The 25,409-nt window shown below is 36.8% G+C and overlaps 1 pseudogene; it reads right to left on the reverse strand.

Annotated features, from left to right (window-relative positions):
- Positions 1-259: 259 nt before the first annotated feature.
- On the reverse strand, positions 260-793 carry LOC119819322 (annotated as a pseudogene).
- Positions 794-25,409: the final 24,616 nt, after the last annotated feature.

Consider the following 25,409-nt stretch of genomic DNA (forward strand, 5'->3'; position numbering starts at 1 on the left):
GTTGTCTTATTGTTTTAGCTAGAATATCAGAACTGTAATAAATAGATACGGAGAGCGTGGACAACCTTGTCTAGTTCCTACATTAGTGGGATCGTTTGAGTTTCTCTCCAATACAATGGCTCCTGTTTTGGCACTAGGAATTAGGGTCTGGCTAGTAAAAATAGATCACTAGGGGTAGATTTTTTAATGCTGTTCCTAACTCTTAGTGCCAATTCTTTTTTTTTTTTTTACTTTTATCTGCATTTATTTCATGTTGAATTTATTCCCGTGCCAGAAGTTTTTGTTTCTTCAGTTTCTTCTGGGATATCTTTTTCTTCTGTGAAACCTCCTCTTCTGGCTTTGGAACAATCTGTTCCTTTTCAGTGAGGATCATCTCGATGTGGCAGGGGGAGCTCATGTATGGGTTAATCCTGCCGTGAGCTCTGTAAATTCGTCGGCGCATCTTAGGGCCTTGTTCACCTGGATGTGCTCAATGATCAGAGAGTCTACATCTAAACAGTTCAGCATTGCTCTCTGCATTTTTAAGGATGTGCAGCAAAAATTCCACACTCTTTTTTGGCCACAGACCCTGTTTGGCCTGGGCGCACCTACCGACTCCACCATTGTACCGTCAGAATGGCACACACTGCTTCTTCAAAGTGACATCTTTTAGATACTTGGCGGCTTTTCGGATATGCATACCCTTGATGGCCTGGGCCATTTCACGGGTGCTCTTAAAGTGAACCTGAAGGTTTGATCCTCTCGATTTGCATGATTTTGTAGGGTTTTCTGGGTCAAGAAAGTAGCGAACCATTTTCACTGGTCACCTCTGGCCGATAACAGGAAGAGCTTAGTGCCAACTCTTAATGCCAGTTTCTGGTCAGCCTTATGGAGTATGGAGTAGACATGCATTCCCTGGAACATCCTAAATTGTTCCAGCACAGGAATGTGGTGCAGTTGATACCAAGAAATGGTATTTGACCAGGGAAACTCTAAAGTTAGCATTTACATCAATCCTGGCACATTTTAGCAAACTAGTGCATTGGGTGGAGGTTAAGAAAGGTAAAACTTAATGTTAATTTCCAGAAGCACAGCACAGAAACCTTGTCATTAAGGAAAGATTGTAGGTTTTCGTTTTGAGACAGTGGACTAGGTCCCACCTGTAAATCAATGAAAATACACCCATAAGGAGTAGAAAACACAGTATTCTGTCTCTATGAGCCTTGCATAGTTGCCATACGACATGCTAGGATGAAACTTGTGAATCACAATGAAGTAAAATGTCAACTGTCTGCAAACAGCAGATGAAGCCATGCAAGTTAATAAGGAGAAAGCGTGATAGCTAAGGTGTGACTTGCAAACAGCCAGCTTCCTCTTCTGATTCCAAATCTTAATTATAATCTCCCCTGGAGAGATTAATTTTCTTAATCCCCCATTTAATATCTAATCTGAGAATGTTAATTTTGGGCAGTGTGTTAAATTGGTTGTAAAATTTGAATGCTGAAAAGATGTCAGAGATTGGATCAATAAGTCTATTACTACTGCTAGACTCATTCTTGCTAAGAAATAAGGACAAGGCAGAGCCACAAAGCAAATTCAGCCACTGAAGCAACAATTTAGAGCTATTAAAGAAGCAATAACTTGCCGGGCGGTGGTGGCGCACGCCTTTAATCCCAGCACTCGGGAGGCAGAGGCAGGCAGATCTCTGTGAGTTCGAGACCAGCCTGGTCTACAAGAGCTAGTTCCAGGACAGGCTCCAAAGCCACAGAGAAACCCTGTCTCGAAAAACCAGGAAAAAAAAAAAAAGAAAAAAAAAAAGAAGCAATAACTTGACAAAAAAATGAAGGCAATTCAAGGGCTTTTTTTCTGACTTGTTTTATGTCAGCCTGACACAAGCTAGAGTCATATGGAAAGAGTTAACTTCAATCTAGAAAAATATCCTCTCCAGACTGGCTTGTGAGCGAGGATGTGGCGCTTTTTTTCTTGATTGATGATAGATGTGGGAGGGCCCAACTTATTGGGGGCAGGCTAAGCAAGCCACGAGGAGCAAGTCTATAAGCAGCAGTACTCCATTTGCAGTTGGCACAGGACTATTGACCTGTTTAAGTTCCTTTCCTGACTTCCCTCAATGATAGACAGTAGTGGGCAACTAGAAGCTGAAAGAAACCCTTTCTGCCTTACATTGCTCTTGATCATTATGTTTTATCACAAGAACAGAAACCCACACAAATGCAGGCTCCCAAGAGCTCTACTAAGAATCAAAATGTGTTGTGGAATTTCCAAATACTAGAAAAATAAGTTAAAAACTTAGTTATGATTTCAAGAAAAAATAACTTGAGACTTGCAATGGTAATACTATGTTACTAAGGTTGTATGTGCAGGTGAAATTAATAATCATACAGAATTTTCTATGTTTAGATTAATATATACTTATTATATATATTTCGAGTACATGTTCATGAAAATATGATTATGACTGCAATTCTTTTATAACATTTACTTGAAGTGTATGTATGCTCAGCAATTAAAAAATAACTTATTTTTTATTGAGTGTTTACATTCATTATAATATACATTTTCAAATTTTTACTAGCTATTTCCAAATTAAAGTGCCAACAATATGGCTTAATACTTTTAAATAATATTAACTCATTGATCTGAGTTTATGAACACTATTTTTATTTATCTAATTTAAGTGTACATTATTTCAGATTTTGTTGTAGCATATTAATACAATTAAGCTACAAATATCAGGAAAGTAATAAAACTGTGAATTTTAACATGTTTCAAAAGTTTCTATTTTCCATGTAGATTAGATCTATGTATGTGTCGTCAATGCTGTTTACATTCTCTGGGATTGTAATTTTTGGGCTGGTTTTCTTTGCTTTATGTTTAAAAACCACTTAAGAGTGGGTATATGTGACACTTGTCTTTCTGTGTCTGGGTTACCTCACTCAAAATGATGTTTTCTAGCTCCATCCATTTTCCTGCAAAATTAATGATGTCATTATTTTTTCTGCTGTGTAGTACTCCATTATGTAAATGTACCACATTTTCCTTGTCCATTCTTCGGTCAAGGAGCATTTAGGTGTTTCCAGGTTTTGTCTATGACAAACAATGCTGCTATGAACATATTGAGCATATGGGGACCTTGGAGGAGGTTTTAAGGGGGTGGGATAGGCAGGGAGGGAGCAGACAAAAATGTAGAGATCAATAAAAATCAATAAAAATTACAACTAACTAGACCTAAATGTGTTCTAAAATGAAGCAAGATTTAATTCTAAAAAAAAAGTTTCTAATTTTAAATTTTGTTAGCCTTGAAAATACATGCTAATAACGAAACAGAGTCCTTTCATCTTGCTGAATCTGACAAGTTAGATATGTCTTTCAGTGTTTGACAATCATCTGAAAATGACTTCAAAAAGAAAAATTATTTCCTTTTAGACTAGTGGTCATTGCATTTTCCTAAGATATAAGACCTGGCATTTTTATTTGGAATTTCTCTAAAAAACACTTAGACAAAATGTGTCTGTGTTCTGCAAGAGTGTTTTTCCTTAGTTTCATTTTCCATTGTATATTTTCTCTCTTCTTCTCTTTTCATTTTCCTGCCCCCTTCTTTTCTCTTTCAAAGGCTATAAAGAATAAAATAATCCAACAGGTATAGAGAAATCAGAAACAAACTCAAGTTAAGACAAAAGAGAGTGAGTTTCAGTGGAGGTTAACTGGAGGTTATACGATTACTAATAGGCTGGTGGTAGCACAGTGAAAACAGTCGTAAAGAATAAAGGTTGATGTGGGTGACATGGAATAACACCTCTTACAATAATAGGATAATTTCCATAGCAATTTTCAAACTATGCATATGAATGTCAGATATAAAATTACCAGACAGTGTGACTATAAAAGGATATTGTGCACTTAGGAGGGTATATTAATAATGTTTTTAAAGACTGTGAACTTAAAAATAATAAAGCCTCACTAAAGATATACTTGGACTGAAATAGAAAGGCTTAAAGGAAAGAAAAACATCAAACATTTCCATAAATAAATGCATTCACCTCTTTTATAAGATTTCAAGATTCAAATCAAAGTAAGAAAGTTACCACAGTTACTGTTTTTGTTCCTGTGACCTAATACGTGACAAGAAGCAACTTTAGGGAGAATGGGGTTATTTAGAATGATAGCTTAAGGGGATATAATCCATCATTTCAGGTGAGAGAGAACAACCTAGATGTTCCTCAACTTATAATGATGATAGAAAAAAGATACATGTAGCAATAAAATATTACTCATCTGTAAAGAAAAATAAAAAAGAAATTATGAAATTATGTAAATGTTTATGGAAAAATCATTTGATAGGGTGACACAGGAAGACAAACATTCATGTTCATTCTCATGTGTGGATGCTAGCTTTGAATCTTTTGATATGTACGTGCTTAAATTGAAGTACCCAGAGAAGGCAGGAAACTAGCCTATGACCATGGGAAAGGGAGCTAGAACACAGGTCACATGAAGGGGAAAGTGGATTAATAGGCTAGCAGTGGCATGTAGTATGGGTATGGAGTATAGTTTCCCCTCCCTCTCCTCCTCTTAGTTTTCTCCCACCTCTCCTCCCCTCTGGATTCACTCCATTTCTGTTTCTCCTTATAAAAGAACCAGCGGAGAAAAAATAAGAAGAAAACATTATAAAACAAACTATAATAAGATAAAGCAAAAACTATAATATCAAAGTTTGGCACAGCAAACAAATAGAAGAAAAAGACCCATTAGAACAGGCACAGGAGTAAGAGACACACTAATTTTCATGGTCAGTTAGTACCATAACTATACTAAGCTACTCAAGGCAGTGGTGGTGCATGCCTTTAATCCCAGCATTTGGAAGACAGAAGCAGGTGGATCTCTTTGAGTCTACAAGAGCTAGTCCCAGGACTGGCTCCAAACCTACAGAGAAACTCAGTTTAAAATAAACTAATGACCCCCAAACACTAAGCTAATAGCTCTAATATGTATGCAGAGGTCCCTGTACAGACCCATGTAGACCCTGTGCCTACTGCTTCACTCTTTGTGAGTTCATATACACCTTGTTCATTTGATTCAGGTGGCCCTATTCTTCTGGTGCCCTCCATCCCCTAAATATTATGTGGAAACCTATTACTATAGAAGCTGCCTAAATTATATAGATTTACATACATAAAACAGGTTAAAACTAAGTTAGTTGTAATGGAAAATAATACTTTCTAAATAAACCATGAGTTATAAAATAAAAAGCATTGCTGGGAATGGGTTATTACTTTTCAAGTGATTTATCTAAAGAATTTTATAGACTTTTCCAAAATATTATAAGTTATTGGCATTGCTTTGCCTACAATATAGGAATTGACAGTAATATTATATTGCTGAAGGCACCAAATACCCGAGTCATAGTACATGGATAAATTGACCTGGTACCAATATGGAGTCTTCACAGCTACTGGGCTGGCATTCATAATACCAGAAATTTCTATGCATACTACCTGGTTAAAAAAATCATCAACAGTTTTATCCAGTTGTGCACCCTGAAAGCTACAATAATAACTAACCTGGCAAGATATACCCACAGGTGCAATAGTGACATGAATATTATGTGAGTACTCAACCATTTCCCAATTGGGATCAAATCCTGCTCCACAAGATGGAACCCATACTTGTACCGTTACCTGAGTAAAAATCCATAACTGGCTAGGTGACAATGTAGTGCTATATTACTGCAAAAATGACATTATAATAATAAATTCCCCCCCAATGTTCTTATCTTTATAACCATAGGTTAGTACATCTCTCAGCCACCACCAGAAAAAAACTTCTTTCTGATGTTTTTATAATAGTAATTTCTATGGAATTATTACAAAGACCCACAATCAGTCAATATACAGAAAACAAGAGACTTTGTAAGGTTCAGTTTTAAATGGAACATCTATATCATCCTCTCAAGGCTGAGGAATCTCTCATTGCAGAATAAGGGTGGAAAGATTGAAAGAGCAAGATTACTAATAAAGAGAAAGCACATGAAATTGGGAGGGAAAAGTGGTGGGTGAATAGAGAGAAGAAATTAGAGAGAATGTAATAGGGTTGCTTTGATCAAACATGTAAGTATATACTAATTATATTTTGAAATAGAGAAAAGACCTGGATAGACATCAGAAAATGTATATGGAAGGAAAAAAACACAAAAGATAGTGCCATATACATGTTTAATTTTATGTAGTATTATATATACTATACATATACACATGTGTATATGTATATATAATCACATAATAATGTGGCACAAAGCTATAGCTAAAGGCTATTCTAAAACTAAAGACTGATAAATATAGAAAACACTCAGAATCTCATCTGTCACTCTGAGGTGGGAAAAACAGTTCAGCCCTTTAGCAAACAAATTGCCTGTGCTTTAACCAGTTAACCTAAGATTCAATGAGAAATTGAGGGCCTTTGGGCTTAAGCATTTACAAAACAAGTTGATCGTTCACATACTTACTAAAGCTCACACAGCAATGTTTTTAATCACCAAATTATAAGAAATCAAGGTATTTAGCAGTATGTGTAAAAACCTTATGTTTTCATTCCAATTCTATTTTATACAAGAAAAGGTAAAACTATGAAGACAGTAACAGGACGAATGGTTTCAAGGTTAATGAGAGAGGAAAGGTCATGCAGCGTGCAGGCAGTGTATAGGTCAGTGAATCTCCTTAGCATGACACCAAAAAGGATGGTCAGATATCTCAACATACACAGATTTGTAGAAAACGTAGTAAAGCCTAAATGGGCTTTAATTAAAAAACTTATTATTGTGGAATACTGCTTTTGTGCACTGTTAAGGTTTCTCTCTTGTAGCGGTGATTGAAACGCTGATTGGCCAGTATCCAGGCAGAAACGCTGATTGGCCAGTATCCAGGCAGAAACGCTGATTGGCCAGTATCCAGGCAGAAAGTAGGGGCAGGACAGTCAGACTAGGAAAACTGTGGAGGAAAGGCATCAGCCAGATGCAGAGTAAGCAGGTCGAGAATGCCTTACTGAGAAAAGATACCAATTCACATGGCTAAATATAGATGACAATTATGGGTTGACTAGTTAGCAACAAGCCTGAGTAATAGAAAATACAATTTATAATTAATATAAGTCTTTATGTGTCTATTTGAGACTCAATGGCTGTAGGACCAGGAAGGATAGAGACTTCCATCTACAACTTATTTCATTTTTTTTAATTTATACATTGAAAGAAATGCATCAAATTAATACAAGAAATGAATAACTTATGAAGAGGGGGCTGTAGCAAGTTTTTGATTCTTTCATGTATGTTCTCTGTAAAAGGATGGTCTCTTTTAAAATCTAGTAAAACATCAAGCAAACACTGTGTTGATATTGTCTATTTTTTTCAGCTCAGTTCAGTGATGAAATCTTCCCTATTGATTTATGTATGTAAAATGTTGTGAGACTATATTGCATTAAATTAAATTGATAATCAGTGATTAAATATGTAACTTTTAAAGAGAAAATATTTTATATAATTCTATGAAATATAGGATATGTGCAAGCATGGGTAATATATAGATTAAATGGTTACAATAATGAGCACTTTGGCTCATTACTAGCTAAAGGACGCTTGTCTCTGTTCTTAGTAATCTGTGTCAAACAAATCAAAAGACAGGCATTTAACTTGACATTTAATGATATGGTTGGCTAAATTTAATAAGTTTAATGGCTACTTATATCAGTGATATTTTGAATTGTAGGGCAGTGAACTTCATACTTTAGAATTATATCCATCAACCATCCTATTGTTAATCTACACTTTTTCATTCATGCAAGTTCAATAAAACAGATACTGTATTTTTTCTTTACTGGAAATCAAAAAGGTCATTCTAGTATGGAGAGACATCTAGGTAGTTAAGGCCACTGCCTACTGTTCTAGAAAACCTGAGTTAGATTCCCAGCACCCATATTGCACTTTACAACATCTGTAACTCTAATTCCAGAGCACCAGACACCACCTCCTGACCTCCTCAGGTACCACAGTGCATATGGTACACATGACACATCCAGGTAAAACACTTGATGCATAAAATAATAATAATTTTTAATGTGAGGTTACTTCCTCAAAGTGACTAACTTAATTAAACCTAAATTATTCATAGTGGTGAACATTAATTTAGTTTGCTTTCCCATACATGCATACTAGCATGTCTAAATTTTATTTAACATGAAAAGAGCTAAATGTAACATTTTGTTCTTCTGATTTAGAATACAAACAATAAGCTGAAAGAAAAAGAGATGTAACAATACTTTTATATTTTGAAATAAAGAGCAAGAGCCTAGAAGCAGGGATTTCTGGAATAAAGTGTTGGAAATGTCTATAGTGATGTTGAGCCTGTCACTGTCTTCGTGGGTGGGTTAAGTTTGTGGCAGAAGAAATAAAAAGAAGCTTTTACCTTTGAAGCAATTTGTAGAACTAAAGGGGTTTAAAGAATATGTTTGTAGATAATGTCCATAAGAGAATTTCATGTGTGGAAAACATCAGCCTGAAGAATTGTCAAATACTAGATACTAGGTGAAAACTGGTGTGACAGTTAAGACAGATTTAATTGTAAAAGAAAACCCATTTGAAACATGCATAAAGTACTAAGAAAAAATCATTGGGTTATATAAGAGCAAAAAAAATGTTCAGTATTGATTTCCCAGAAGAGAAGGCCAAGTATCTGAAATGCTGTCACACATTCAAATTTCCAGATCTCTTCAAATATCCGGTATTAATTTCACTATATTACTTTATTCCTCTCACTTTGTAGATAACTATACTTTCTGTGCTACAATATTTAGCATTCAGAGTGTGCTAAAAACATACCAGGTTAACATTCTCACATCCCTTTGTTTCCTAAATAGCTTCAAAGCCTGTTTTCAAGATGCATTGCTCCTCAGAAGTCAAGTCTTAGCTTTCTGCAAAGGTATTTTTGCCACCAGAAGCCTCGGACATGGTTAAACGTAATATACAGGTAAATAAGCATACAGTAAAAAAATAACAATCACAGTGTCAAGAACTGATATGTGGTATAGACATAAGCTTCATCCTTGATAATTTACAGGCATTGACACATTCAGATACTAAACTTAGAATCTTAGGAGACAAAGAAAAAGTGTAAGACAATGATAAATACCCTCATGAGCTTTCAATGCAATACAAAAATTGGATTTAGGAAACACATTGATTTGATGAGAAAATAAAGCAAAGACTAAAAAAATGGAAGAGAAATTAGACAAAGAAAAGTAATTTTATGGAAATGATTGCACTAAGGCTTATGATGTTTTTGAGCTTTTAAAATACTTTGGTGTAATATTTGAATAGAATCATCAGTTTCAGTACAGTTTATATATCTATATAATTATTTTGATCATATTTATTCCTCCATCATCTTTTCCATCTTCCTACTGATAAATTTATTAATGGAAGAAAATTTTAAGAATCAATACAAAGAAGGGATAAAAGAAAAAATTAAAATTATACCTAATATGATCTTAGCATCCCTCTGATTTTTCAGAAATCAGTTTAGAATAACGCTAAGTTACATGCTTAGAGGAATCACTAGACTTGGATGATATATTTTATTTTTATTATATCGCATTGTTCAAAATGGGATTTCTTTTTCTTAATAAGCTTGTGACTCATTGGGGAAAAAGGAGGATTCTGGAAACACTTCTGGTTCTGCAGACCTTTCTCCACTCATAATTCACATTACACACAAATAGTCCAAGAATTTATGAGTATGTACCAGATCAAAATGTACTGGAGTTTCATCGTTTTTATCAGTTTAATGAAAAAAATAATAGTACAGTCTGTAAATTAAAAAATAATAGATCAGTGATGTTCAAAATAAATTCTAATTTTAGTAACATACAGATAATTCATGAAGGCAAAGCAGTGAGTATAATTTGAGGTAAATACCCATGGAGACTTTTAGAAGTAATAAATGACTCATATCAGTTAAGTGATGGTGTTTGGATTACCACTACATGAAAATACAAGATCCCTGCTTTAGAGATAAACAAATGGGTAACACACAGACTGTGGAGAACAGGTTGTATTTGAGAATCTACAAAGGTGGTACAGCCATGCTTTTATGCTAGAGGAATGTTTTATGGATACGGTTTTATTTTTATTCTTTCAAAATCCCTTGGCCTTGGTCTTGTTCTGGTAAAGCTCATTACTAAATTCGTTGAGGCAAAGGATAGACAAAATTATCAGGATCACAAAAGCAGCAGGGGCACCTCAACCTTCCACCAAAAGAGGAAATTTGACATTCTGACCTCTGTGTCTGCCAATCACAAAATATAACTATGTTCTAGAATTTTGTGCCCTCTACTTTTTTCCAACTTTACTGGGATATAATTATTATACCAAACTTCACAGAATTTATCTCATTTATTTTAAATAATATAAGTAAATATATTGGGTCATTTGATTATAACTAATTTTTGCTGTTCTACTATCCTATATAATTACACTTCTTAACTTACATGTTTCTTGATTTGCACATGGGTATTTGAGTTTCTAACTTTTATGCTATACAAATGTAGTGGTGGAATCCAAACATCTCCATTCATATTAAGAATTTTCCATGTGATTATTATATTCTGATAAGAAGAATCATTGTTGTGTCATGTGCATAATGATATTTTCAGTGTAATCAAAAATAATTTGATTCATACATAGATATTTCGGTTGTGAAATGTGGGTATATTTGAGATGATATCTCAAGTTTAAAGTCTGTTTTTAATTTAGAATTTTTAATGTGTATTAGGGTTTTGCCTGCGCGTATTGGTATAAGCATGTATGTTTGGTGCTTACAGAAGTTACAGGAGGGCAACAATCCCTGTAACTAAAAATTCAAATGACTGTAAGCAATGCTATGGGTGCTGTCTATCATATCAGGATTCTCTGCAGGAACAAGTGCTGAGCTGTCATGTCTAGTCTTATTTTGCTCCTAATTTACAGGATTACCAATACCTTTGAATATATCTTTACAGTTTGTCGATCAGCTTTATATTTTACTTTGCCAAATATACCTTTTCTCATTTGCAATATGATTATGCAGATATTTCTATGTGAAGTTTTACATATCTATTAACTAATTTGATCCTTTGCCAATCATATATATGTATTTATATTAAAGTTTGCAAATGAAAATCAATTTATGATCATTCTTTGCATTTATTAAACTCTTGGGTCTATAAGATAAAAAGTACAAATGGTGTTACACTGAGATGCATATTTCTTGTCATTTATTAAGGTATTATCCAAAATTTTATCTTAGATAGTAAGGAGTTTGCATTACTTGTTTTGAAATCTTAAAGGATTACATTTGTACATGTGTACATATAAATAGTCCAAAACTGAAAATAACTTAAAAATAGTATAATAACAAACATTTACATATTTTACATGCATAATCAGTTGTTTGTACAGATTACTTGTCTTGGTTGGGGTTACTATTGCTTTGATAGATTATAGGATAAAAGCAAGATGGGGAGGAAAGGCCTTTTTTTCCTCCACTTACAGTTGCACATCATAGTCCATCATTGAAGGAAATCAGGATAAGAACACAAACAAAGCAGGAACCTGGATGCAGGAACTGACGCAGAGGCAATAAAGTGCTGCTCACTGACTTGATACCCCCAGCTTGCTCACCCTGCTTTCTTTTAGAATACAGGACAGTTAACGCAGGGATAAAACTGCCACACAATTGGCCCTCCTTCATAAATCAATAATCAAGAAAATGCCTTACACGCTTGCCTATAGCCCCATTTTATGGAGGCAATCCCTTAAATTAGCATCATCCCATCTCAGCTGATCTTGGCCTATATCGAGTTGATGTAAATCTATCAGTACATTTCTCTTTATAAAGATCTCATTTCATTTTTATTTGTAATTATGCTCATATTTGTGATTCAAGATCTAATACTGGTGCTAAGAACAAAATTCAGTCCTTTCTAAAAGCACTACATACAATAAATGGCTGAGCCTTCTCTTCAGACTTTCCTACTGCCTTCTTTTTTTATATGTTTTCTGTTTCCTTTTATTGAAAATAGACTTTTTATCATAGAATATATTGTGATTACGGCTTATGCTTCCTATACTCCTCTAAGTTCCTCCTCACTTCCTGTCCTATTTTTATCTACACTCTTCCTGTCTCTCATTAAAAAGCAAACAGGCTCCTAAGGGATTATAATTAATATAATATAGTAAGATAAAATATGAACTAACACACATGAATAGGGCAACAAAGAAGGAAAACAGCCCAAGAAAAGGCACATTAATGAAGCCACAATATATACGCAAAAGGCCTATAGTTTAGAGGGAGAAGGATAGTAAAAATATAAATAAATAATAAATATTTTAATAAATTAAAATTTAAATTAAAAATTTTAAAGATATATTTAAAAGCCCGGACACAACATTGTAAGATATATAACCTCCAAAGATGCTGGTGAGTTTGTTTTCTTTTGACAATCTATTACCTACAGATTTCCTAATATTTCATTTCTCCCCATTACTCAGGAAAAACATCTCCACCTTACAGAAATTTTATCCTTTGGCAGGTTAATGTGTAGACTCTTTATTCTCTTTTGATGGACTTTCCTGAGACTATATCAATGCAGTACACACATACTGTTTTTTGCAATTATACTATCCATTCATCATGTTCTTTGGTTCCTTTTAATGACGCAATGACTCGATTTTTTTTCCGATTCTACCCCTGCTGGGATATTTATTGTTGAAGAACATTTTTTTCTTTCTTCTTTTTTTTTTCCATCTTTTGCTGATTTTTATTGAGCTCTATATTTTTCTCTGCTCCTCTCCCTGCTTCCCCCTATTTAGATATTATAATTTGATGTCCTGAATTTCTGCAAATGAAGAAATTATTAATTCAAGCTATAATAATGAATATATTTTGCAACTCATTTATCCTCCTACCCTGATTATTATTCATTTATCTTTTTAAAGGTGAAAATATTTTAACCTAAAACATAAGGACACAGATAAAATGGTAGTATGGATGTGAGATAATATAAGTTGATACTAGCTCAAATAACCTTTAATAAAATGTGTTATATAAGCCTTGTGACAAACACATCCTCTTCATTGCAAATGCTACATGATGATAAGAGTTAATAGACAGCATATTACTAGAAATTTTGCTCAAGTTTTAAAGATTTATTGATATTTCATGATCTTTTATCTTCTTATTTCAATTTTTAGCTGTCAAATTTCATAACCAGAATCTATTACATTTGTTCATAATAGCATGCAATTTACAGATCCATTTTCGAAGTTACCTAGAAACAAATCCAATACAAATTTTAAAACATTTTTCTTGGAGAAACTTATACTACTTTGTAGGTTTAAGTGTCTTGTAGGACATTAGGCAATGTGTGAAAAATATGTGTTGAGTATACATAGCATTGTTTACATTTTTTAGAGTAAAACAGTCCTTTGTGTCTGTCAAACTGCCATGCATGCCTTTTATTTCCACTGCTTTTTGCAAAATTTCTTGACTGCTTCCTTAATTCATCAATTATTTCTTTCATATTGTTTATCTAACTTTTTTAACTGCAGGAAAAGTCTTATTTTCACCTTACAGATTACAGTCCTTCCCTGAGAGCCTTCAAGGAAAGAACAGAAGCAGGATTTAGAGGCAGAAAACATCAATGATCTCTACTTGCTATTGTGCTCTCTGCCCATGTTCTTTTAACTTTCTTTTTTTTCTTTTCTTCCTTTCTTTTGTTCTTTTTTTATTAGTTACTGTGGATTTCACATTAGCATCCCACTTATCTCCCCATCCCTTGTCCTTCCACATTCACCCTCTGCCCTTACAACTCAACCCCCCACCCATAAAACAACTAAATTTAAAAGAAAAAACAAAACAAAAACAAAGAAACAAAACAAAACTAAAAAGAAAAAAGAAAAAGGAATCTTGTTATGGAAGTTGCATTGTGGCTTGTCGGGACACATAGTTAATCCTTATTCTGTTCATTTTCATGTGCAAATATTCATTGCCTAGAATCATTGGTCTGGTTCGAGGCCTCTGGTTTCTGCTATACCACCTATAATGATCCCTCTCTGGGGCCCCTCTTGAATACCCTGTTGTTTTACTGTGTCATGGAGAATCTGTTGTTTTTGATCCAAAATTTTGTTCTCTTCATATGCTCCAACAGTTCATAGATCAGGTGAATGTTGGCGTGGGCCATGGCCCTGCTTCTGATCCTGGCTGTTACCTGAGCTGGTTAGCTTGCTAGCTTTCCTTCATCTTCGTTACTTGGGTGAGTACTCCAGCACTGCCTAAGCTACTTTATCCAATGCAGCCTACAGCAAGGAGCAGAGACAACCCTTCTGCTCTCAGGCCTTCAGTTCTGGCTTCCCCTCATCACCAGGACCAATTGTACTGTTTGGCTAAGCCAAGGTGCAGGGTCGTCTCTCTTAACTGCTCTAGGGCACGGAGGAGGAGGTTCAGGTACAGAGTTCCTGCTCTCACACACCCAGAGCTGGCTCACCTGAAACCCAACAACGGGGTCAGTTCTAGTGTGCTGCCCAGGTGGGGTGTGGGGTGTGCTATGGCTGGTAGCACATGGCTAGTTCTCTCAATCTTGTGAACCTGGGGCCAGCTCTTTCTCCTGCCACGGGTAGCAAAGGGCAGAGGTAGTAGGGCATCTTTTTCTCACCCACACCACTGCATCATTAAGCGCTACTCCCTTCTTTCCTAACCTAAATGAATGCTTTGCAGTCACCAACCCCTCATCTTCATTCAGTTTCCATTTGTATAATAAGCACTGGTTTCATATTCTCTAGCATTATAGCATCATGAGTGTGTTGAGCCTTCTTCTGGTCTCTGTGGCTTCCCTTTGGTCTTACATCATTTATGCTTTTGGTTTAGCTTGTTTAAAAACATTCTCATCATTAAAATTCTAAATAAGCCAAATCAAAAGTGGTGTACTGAAATAAATGCAGAATTCTCAACAGAAGAATTTCAAATGGACAAAAGATACTTAAGGACATGTTCTTCTTCCTTAGATATCAGGGAAATGCAAATCAAAACAACTTTGAGATACCATCTTACACTTCTCAGAATGGCTAAGATCAAAAAACACTAATGATAGCTTATGATGGAGAGGTTGTGGAGCAAGGGAAACACTCATCCATTGCTGGTGGGAATGCAAACTTGTGCAACCACTTTGGAAATCAGTGTGGCGGTTTCTCCGAAAACTGGAAATCAACCTAACTTAGGATCCAGCAATTCCACGCTTAGGAATATACCCAAAAGAAGCTCAATCATACTACAAGAGAATTGGTTCAACTATGTTCATAGCAGCAGTAATCGTAATAGCCAGAACCTGGAAACAACCTAGATGCCTCTCAACTGAAGAATGGATAAAGAAAGTGTGGCCCATCTACACATTAGAGTACTACTCAGCAGTAAAAAATAATAACATCTTGAATTTTGCATGCAACTGGACAGAATTAGAATACATTATCCTGAGTGAGGTAACCCAGATCCAAAAAAATAAATATGGTATGTACTCACTCATAAGTGGATACTAGTCATAAACAAAGGGCAATGAGCCTATAGGTCAGGATCCTAGAGAAACTAAGTAATAAGGTGGACTCAAAGAAAAACATATATAGACTCCTCTGAAAATTGGAATCAGACAAAAATTTGGGAGCCAGGAGGCAGGGGGTAGAAAGAAGGGGAGAGGGGGGTTGAGGAAAACTTGAGGGAATGGAATAGTTGAGATGGAGGAAGGACAGATATGAGAGCAAGGAAAGAGATATCCTGATTGAGGGAGCCATTATGGAGTTAGCAAGAAAACTGGCTGTAGAAAAATGCCCAAGAACCCACAGAGATGACCCCAGCTATGAACCTAAGCAATATAGGAGAGGGTGTCTGATCTGACATTACCCTGTAGTCAGGCTGATGATTATCTTAAATATCACCATAGAACCTTCATTCAACAAGGATGATGATAGATTGGAACAGAGGCAATGACCCACATTGGAGCACTGGACTGAGATCCCAAGATCCAGTTGAAGAATGGAAGGAGTGAGAGTATGAGCAAGGAATTCAAGACCATGAGGGGTTCAGCCACTGAGACAGTTTGCTTGAGCTAATGGGAGCTCACCAACTCTAACTGGACTGTGAGTGAACGAGCATGGGAACAACCAAGCCCCTCTGAAGGGGGCTGACAGCTGGGGCAGACTGAGGGGCCACTGATAGTGACACTGGGATGTGTCTCTACTGCAGATACCAGCTTCATGGGATCTTATTCTCTTTGAATGTAAACCTTGCTCAACCTAGATGTAGGAGGGAGGACCTTGGCCTTTCCACAGGGTGAGGTGCATGGCACTCCCTTAGGGTTGGAGGGGTGGGGTTGGAGGGTCTGTGGAGAGAGAGGGAGGGGACTGAGAGGAGGGGAGGGAGTGGGAATTTGGATTGGTATTTTTAAGTAATGATAATAATAAACTCACAAAAAATAAAAACATTCTCAAAACAAACTTTGATCATGTTTTCCATACACTCCTTCTAGATCCTCCCTACTTCCTTTCTCAAACTTCAGGCTTTTCTTCTCTCCCTCCCTCCCAACTCTCAAAAAATAGCAAAACAAATAAGCAAAATAAACAGTAAGACATAATACCAAAGTAAAAAAATGAAACAAAATCTCTGCATTAGAATGAAGTTCATTTATACTCACTCTTTTAAATCTGTTTCCTAATATATACTTATAAGCTTATGTAGATATAGCCATTTAATTTTACATTTGGAGGCATTATTTGAGTATTTAAGAAAGTTTGAAAAATATGAATGTGTGATTGCTTCTGGCAGTTACCTGTATGCAGTATAAATGTGGTGCTAAATAAAAACGTGGTTTACAACCTGTGACTGTGTGGAACCATTGCTCTCATCAGTTCAGGTCACAAAACCACAATAAGATAATCAGCTTGAGATTTATTTCCACTTCTCAAGAGATTGATGATACATTGACAGATATATAGAAGATGGCAGATAGATAGCGAGGGATATGTAGGCCCCATATGAATTACAAATATGATGTGTTGTTTATTTCTCCCTCTACATGGAACATTTTTTTCCTATGTATTTCCTTCATTAAGCATGCTGATATCCAGGTCTTGGCATACCACCAGTGAACAACGCTGATCCAAATCTGAGTCTAGTCTAATTAGTGGATAAATCTACATAAGTCGGTAAGAAACAAAGTCAACAATCTTTCAAAATAAAAAGAATAAAAATTTGTGTGAGTGGATTGATATAAAACAAAAAAGACTCCCTCTCTCAAGAATTTTTTGCAAGCCATAAACAGATAATAATAAATGTTCATACGTTGAAATACATTTAAGTAACAGTAACTTATTGCAATTTATAAAAGTCATTTAAATCTTTTTTAATTTTTAGTTCTTGAGACAGGGGCTTTCTGCATAATCCTTGAACTCAGTCTGTAGACCAGGGGGACTTCAAACTCAGAGATTCATCGTCCTTACCCATGAATGCTGGGATTAAAGGCCTTCACCACCAGGCCAGGTCATTTGGATCTTGATTAGAAAGAAGACTGGCATGAATAGAATATTAATGAAGCATCTGTGGAAATTTGATCACATATTAGTTTTTTATTGTATCCAGATAATAATGGCAGAACTGTTTAGTGACATTAGTATTGTCAACATCTTGAAAGAAGAAGTCTGTAGCAGGCATGTAGGTACCTGTACTCATACTTAAAATCTAGGAAAACCCATAATGTTGAACAACAGAATGGTCTCTTCCAAGAAAAAGATGAAGAACATATTTTCCACCCAGAAGACTGGGAGCAGAGGTGGTTAATAGCCAGATGATCTCTGCAATTTATGTATGGTCAGGACACAGCAGATCTACATGACCCTTATTTTGAGACTGTCCCCATGAATAAGTGGCTTTTAGACATAAAACAAAAACAAAAAAACAGCCTATAATTCACAATCCCAGAGAACCAAGATGATAATGAGGACCCTAAGAGAGACATACATGGATCTAATCAACATGGGAAATAGAAAAAGATGGAACTCAAGGATCTCCCTAGGAAGGGGAAATAGAAGAGATCTCCTGAGTAGACTGGCAGTATGTAGGTGGGGGATGGAAACTTAAGGGATTGAGTTTGGGGGGTGGAGAGGGAAGAGTACTGAAAGAGATAACTAGAAATGGGGGCTTTTGAGGGTCAGTTAGAAACATGATACAAGGGAAGCTCTTAAGAAGCTACAAGGATGACAACAGCTAAGACTCCTAACAGTAGTGATATGTAGCCTGTACTGACCGTCTCCTGTCATCAGATTGATGACTACCCCAGCTGTCATCAGAGAGCCTTTATCCAGTAATTAATGGAAACAATTTTTGTAGCAGATCTAATAAAAGAATTGTTATCTATTATATAACCTAGCAGTATCAAATATTTAGAAGTATGTTTCCTTTCAAAGATTATTAACACTAATTGATCATCTAATATGCAACATTTTCTCTGGATAATGTTCACAGTGTTCTAGATAAGTATTGACAAATAGGTATTCTCCCAGGGGAAAAATGAAGAGATAAAAATAGCAGTGTGTCATTTTTAAAGAACAAAGTAGTGCAGCTGGGAAGCTATAAAAAGCCTGAAAAACAACAACAAATACCCACAGTCTTATTGTCATGATCCAAATGGGCAGTCTATAGCACAGAATAACAATACTCAAGAATAAACCAGACAAACAGACTGAAGTGTCATGAAGTCATAATATGGACTACTGTTCCCATACCGTAGGTCCAAAGAGGTTCCTGCTGTAGAGGGGGAAAAAGATGATGACCAAATGCTGATATTTCAATTTCTTCCCTTCTAACAAGGATATATTTTTGAGTAGATGGATATATGAAATTTGCCATTATGAGCACATGGAATACAAATCAGAATCTATCATCATATATGACTCTATTAGATTATTAAAGGAAACTAACAGAATAATTAGAATATTTAGTAGATAAGTCTGTGAGGGCGCTTAATATGGAGACGTGTGTAAACATGATTAGCAAGCTTGCTGGCTACACATGCTATCTTGAAATGGTCCTCACTTTTTATGCCTGGAATACCATGGATTGGAATTTCATGTGTTTCCTTTTCCAGTGTTACCAGAAGTTTTATAAGTAACTTTCAAAACTAACGCCATGCCTAGAACTTTTATTTCCTTCTTCTCTGTTTCTTTTGGTCACCTTCATCCAAATGACTCATTTTTAATGCTGCTTTCCTCACCAGCTGACTCCATTTTGATGTCCTAAAAGAAACATCATTTTCTAAGCAACCAGTGATTTTCCTCATGTTCTGCTTATGTGATGAAATAACATTGACTCCTGACTTTTGATTTTGTCAGAGACTAGGATTATTGCTTCTTCCTAGCCAGGAACTTCCTCTTTAATTAATTTAAAGAGAACAAGAAGGTGTGTATGAGTTGGAGGGATGAAAGAAAAGACAGGATAATGTAATTATAATTTTTTTAAAAGTTAAGAATTTTTCAAAGGAGTCTTTAAATAGAGCCGCAGTGCTTTCCTTGGTAAAACAGAGAAAGCTTGAGGTCCCTGAGTTTCAGTGATTTGCTAAAAGCTTAAGTTATGTTAAGGATAGTTACAAATGATATGCTATCATCATTTGCATATGTTAGGTTTTTTCTGCTTTCTTTTCTCTGTTACTGTGATAAAATACCATGATTAAGAGCAACTTCAGCTTACAAGTTATAGTCCACCACAAATGGTAGCCAAGGTCAAAACTCAAATCAAGAACCTGGAGGCAGAAACGGAAGCAGAGCTCCAAGAGAAATGTTGCTTACTGGCTGACTTTCCATGGCTTGCTCACTTTGCTTTTTTTATAAACCCCAAGACCTCCTGCCCAAGGCTGCTACTGTCAACAGTTATCATAAATCTCCTGCGTGTATCAATCATCAATCAAGAAAATTCCCCACAGTCAGGTCCACAACCCATTTTGATTTCCCCATTTGAAGTTCCCTCTTCCCAAGCATTCTAGTTTGTGTCAAACTGACAATAACTATACATCACGGTTATCCATCCATCTGTGAATCTGACACCGTACCATCAGGATAAATCTTACATTTTGCCTATGAAAGTCTAGTCTGTAAAGTCTGGTCCTTTCCCTAGCTTCTAGTTCATCTAACAGTTAGGTCAGACAATCTACCATGGGGTCTCCTATTTTAAAGTAAGGAGACTATCAAATTGTTTATTCTGAATAAGTAATTACCTTAGTTGAGTTTGCTATTGCAGTGATGAAACATCAGGAGAAAAGCAATTTGGTGAGGAAATGGTTCATTGGATTTACTCTTCCACATGACTGTTCAGCACTGAAGGAAGTCAGAACAGAAACTCAAATAGGACAGGAACCTGGAGGCAGGAGCTGATGTAGAGCCCATGGGAGGGGTGGTGTTTAGTGGCTTTCTTGCTTCACATGGTTTACCCAGTCTACTTCCTTATAGAACCAGAACCACCAGCATAAGGATAGTTCTACTAGCAGTTGTTTGGGCCCTCCCACACTAATCAATAATTAATAAAATGTCCTGCAGGCTTTCTACAGACAGATCTTATGGAGGCCTTTTCTCACCTGAGGATCTTGTCTCTGGTGAGTACAGCTTGTCTCCAGCTGGCATAAACTAGCCATCACAGGAATTTCCTCATGGGTCTTCTTCTAAAAGACTTACGGTACTTCTGACTCTGATGTCCTAAACCTGACAAACCCTTGTCTTAATATTTTCCTGTTATGACTGAGACACTGCCATTATTAGCTCTCTCTTTTTTTTTTTTCCGAGACAGGGTTTCTTTGTAGCTTTGGTGTTTGTCCTGGAACTAGCTCTTGTAGACCAGGCTGGTCTCGAACTCACAGAGATCCGCCTGCCTCTGCCTCCCGAGTGCTGGGATTAAAGGCGTGCGCCACCACCGCCCGGCTCATTATTAGCTTTCTTACTGATGTTGTATTAAAGGAGATGGGAAGGTCACTCTCCATATGACATGACTCATGTCACCATTTATTACAGTGATTGCTGCAATGGGTTATCTTTATAGCCATAAAAATCTTGCAGAAGCCTGCCAGGCCCACTTCAAAATCAGAAACTTACATTTGATAATTAAAGACTTTTAGTATGTGAATAGTGTTCTAGCATCTTCTATATTTTAAGAGACATTTTCTTTGATGAAAGCCATTACACTTCCATAGAACTTTCGTTTTGTGAAGTTTGCCTAATAAGTTCATGACCATCAATTGCTTTCTTAATGGCATGGCATTTGTGGAGAAGGGTGTGATGTTTAACTTGACAGGATGTTTGATCACCTAGAAATCTCTGGACATGCCAGTGAGGGATTATCTGAACTAGGTGATCATCAGAGTCCAATTAGAAAGAATTATCGAAATTAGATAAATTGGGGTCAGAAAACCTGCCCTGAAAGTAGTATATGAGTAGGAGAAAGCAAAGGGAACACTAGCATATCTATGCCTGATTTTTAACTGTAGATGCTATATGACCAACTACCTTAAGCTCATATTGCCATGACTTCCCCACCATGATGGACAATACCCTCAAACTGTGAGCTAAAATAAACCTGTGAGGGACCGTGAAATAGTTAATTCAACACAATGTAGAACCATTGTGGAAAACGGTCTCTATGAGGTATTGTCTTAAATTAAGCTAACTTCTAGGGTCAAGTCTCTTGACAACCCTCAGGTAGCTCCTTAAATTCAGATATATGCTTCACTGCTCTCATATCCACCCTTCCTATATCCCAAGCACCCCATTCCTCCGAGCTCCCCCCACCCCCCAGGTTTCCAGGGAGACGCCCCCAGTTAGTTCCTTGGGCAGCTGAGGAGAGGGAGCCTGAAAAGGCCAGTTCCTATAGCCATACTGATGAATTTCTTGCATATCACCATAGAACCTCCACCTGACGATAGATGAAGAAAATGACAGAGCCCCACCTTGGAGCACCGGACTGAGCTCCCAAGGTCCTGATGAGGAGCAGAAGGAGAGAGAACATGAGAAAGAAAGTCAGGACCGTGAGGGAACCTCCAGCTGGCGACAGATGGGGAAGGTGACTGAGCCCCACATTGGAGCACTGGACTGAGCTCCCAAGGTCCCGATGAGGAGCAGAAGGAGCGAGAACATGAGGGAGAAAGTCAGGAACGAGAGGGGTGCGTTCACTCATGGAGACGGTGGGACAGAACTAATGGGAGATCACCAACTCCAGTTGGAATGGGACTGATGGATCATGCGACCAAACCCGTCTCTCTGAGTGTGGCCAACAGCGGGGGCTGACTGAGAAGCAAAGGACAATGGCTCTGGGCTCTGATTCTTCTTCATGGACAGGCTCTGTGGGAGCCTTCTCAGCTTGGTCGATCACCTTCCTGGACCTGGGGGGAGTTGGGAGGACCTTGGTCTTAGCATAGAGTGGGGAACCCTGATGGCTCCTTGGCCTTGAGAGGGAGGGAGGGGAGGTATGGGTGGAGGGGAGGGGAGGGAAGGGGGAGAAGGAGGGGAGAGAAAGGGGAGAAGGAGGGGAGGGAGGGGGGAGGAGGAGGGAAGGAGATGGAAATTTTTAAATATAAAAAAAAATAAACCATGAGAAAAAAAAAAAAATTAAGCTAACTTGTGGGTATGTCCTTGGTTACTTTAATTGAGATGGGAAGGCTGACCCAATGTGAGTGGCACCATGTCCTGGGTCAGGTACCGTGAAAGAGTGGAGAAACTGAGTTCAGCACAAGTATGCATCCTTTCATTGCTCTCTTTCCCTAATTATGAATTTCATGTGACCAGCTCTTTTCAGCTCTCGCTGCTATAACCCCCATGCCATGATGGATATTAACTTGAAACTGTGGACTAAAATAAACCTTTACCTTCTTAAGATGGTTTACAAATGCATTATATTACAACAGGAAACCATAGGATGATAAAGCCCTTCCTCCCTTAAATTTTTGTGGTGGGTATTTTGTCAAAATTAACCAAGTGACTAATAGGTGATTTGGAATCAAGTTTTCTTTTAGCTTTCTATCGTTCAACAATCTGCAACAGTATTTCCGGTGTCTAGACTCTTGCTATGTCTAACTCTATATCTGACATTTGAATCACAACCACCACAGTCAACATCTGCATGACTAGCAACAAAAGAGAAACCTCCCTTCTTATCGTCTAGCCCCAAGTATCTAACAGATAATAAAGTTTTGACAAACAGTTACTCATCTACAAATTAGGACGCTGTATTCTATTGAATCAGTTTGCATTGTGCTGTTAGCATTCTATAATATTTCAATTAAATTCTTCTTCCCCTATCCTCAAAACAAGAATTCGTTTTCACATTACTCAACTAGTTCCCATGATTTTTTTCACATTGTCTTAGAGACATCTATGCTGCCTCTAGTAGCCACATGATGGACTATCATGAGATCCTATTTTTAAGGAACAGATTCCATTTCAAGTTTTTTTCCAACAGCACTGATCTATGCCTGTCACCCACGGCTCATATATCAGTGGCTTGTCACTAGTCACTAGCTATCACATGTCATGCCCTGCTTATAAATTTTAAAATGTTATTGTCTCCCATAAGATATACAAAATATTTCATGTTCCCCAATATATTCATCCAAACTCACAGTTACATTCTAATTCAGTCAACCCATTGCTCTCTGACTATAGGTCTTTTGCCTAACATAGGCAGTCCATGAATGAAAATTTGCCTGCAGTTCTTACTGCTTTCTCACACTGATGCTGTTGACAAGTACTGACGGCAGTCACCAGTCCACTTGTGGCACCCCCACTATCGTCTCTTTTCCCACCAGATTTAAGTCCATAGATAAAGAGTGTATCAATGTCATATAAGTAGCCCACAGTAAAATTCTGCTTGTAGCAAACACAGCCCCAGGTTAGTAACAGAGATCCTTACATTCAGCATTTTATACATAGACTCACATTCATTTCCATAAGCAATGGGGCGATGGCCCATAATATTTATCTGCTGTCTAATCAAGTATTTGGCGAGGCAGTACTTGTGCTTCTCACTACCTCCATTGCCACTCAGCTGTAAATCGCCTCTTCATCTCCTACTCACTGCCCTAGCATGAGCAATACTTGTACCACATTTCCCCTCAGGCTTCTAGAGTCCTTGAAAGAGGAAAAGGTAGTTCTTCTCTCCTTTCTTTCAGCACTCTAATTCCTATTCATTTTTATTCAATCTAGCTCATATCATTTCCAGATGCAATCTGCTGCTGCCTCCATGGCCTTGTTCCTCCTAAGAGTCTTCCATGAAGTATTAGTTTCACACAAATAGACGAATGAGTGCACTTGTGAAACATGGAATTATATGCTCATAATTAAAATCAGTGGAAAATAAAGACACTACTGGCTTTCACACTTCCCGGGTTCATAAGTTCTATTGGCCTTTTTTTAAAAAAAAAAAAAAAAAAAAAAAGCAAGCAAACAAAAACAATTTCTTACTATTGTAAGCATTAGCTTCCTGATTCAAAGTGTTCTCCTTCTTATAATCTCTCCACATGTTTCATCTTTCGTGTTTCTCACATGCAATGGTTTTCATGAACAGTTAGAATGGAAATTAACAAACTTGCTTGAAGAGGTTAGTGCCAGCAAGACACTAGGTCCACTTGTGTCATAAAACTTCCTGCTCTAAGCATGGCTCCCATTCACAACAGCAAGTCATCCTGAAGACACTACCTGAACAGCAGAATCATGGGGGCTCCTTAAGAAACTTGCACAGCCTACACAGGTTTGGTACATTAAGATTTAGAAAGCAGTGGTCAGATCCTTATATTTCTGTGGACAAATGAAAACTATAGATATAATTTTCTGTGGCTCTGTTATCTATTTTTCTTCTTTTTCTTACATTTTCTCAAATTCATCTCAGTATATACTGAATTTTGGATTATCTATTCCTATTTCTATACATCAATTCTGAAGGGTCTTTTCACCTCTGATAAAATTATTTATTAAATATTGCCTAACTTATTTTTCTTTTCTCTTCTCTCATTCACTTCCTTCATTTGGTCTGTTTTATGATTCCTTTTTTCTTCCCTCTTTTCCTTTCTTCCTTCTTTCCTCCTTTCCTTTTTTCCCTCCTTCCCATTTCCCATCCTTCCTTTATTTTATGTTCTTGATTAAGAATGTCTCATTATGGAGCTCATGCTAGCTTCATACTTCTAACCTTCCCATTTCAGATTCCAAGGTCTAAGATTGTAGGCATGCACTCTCTGTTTTCAGTTTCTTAACCGTTAGAGTCAGCAAGATTTCCTAGTACTCATTCACACATTAAGCCCACATAGACGATTACCACCTA

The sequence above is a fragment of the Arvicola amphibius genome, chromosome 7 (genome assembly GCF_903992535.2).
Source record: "Arvicola amphibius chromosome 7, mArvAmp1.2, whole genome shotgun sequence".
Lineage (NCBI taxonomy): Eukaryota > Metazoa > Chordata > Mammalia > Rodentia > Cricetidae > Arvicola > Arvicola amphibius.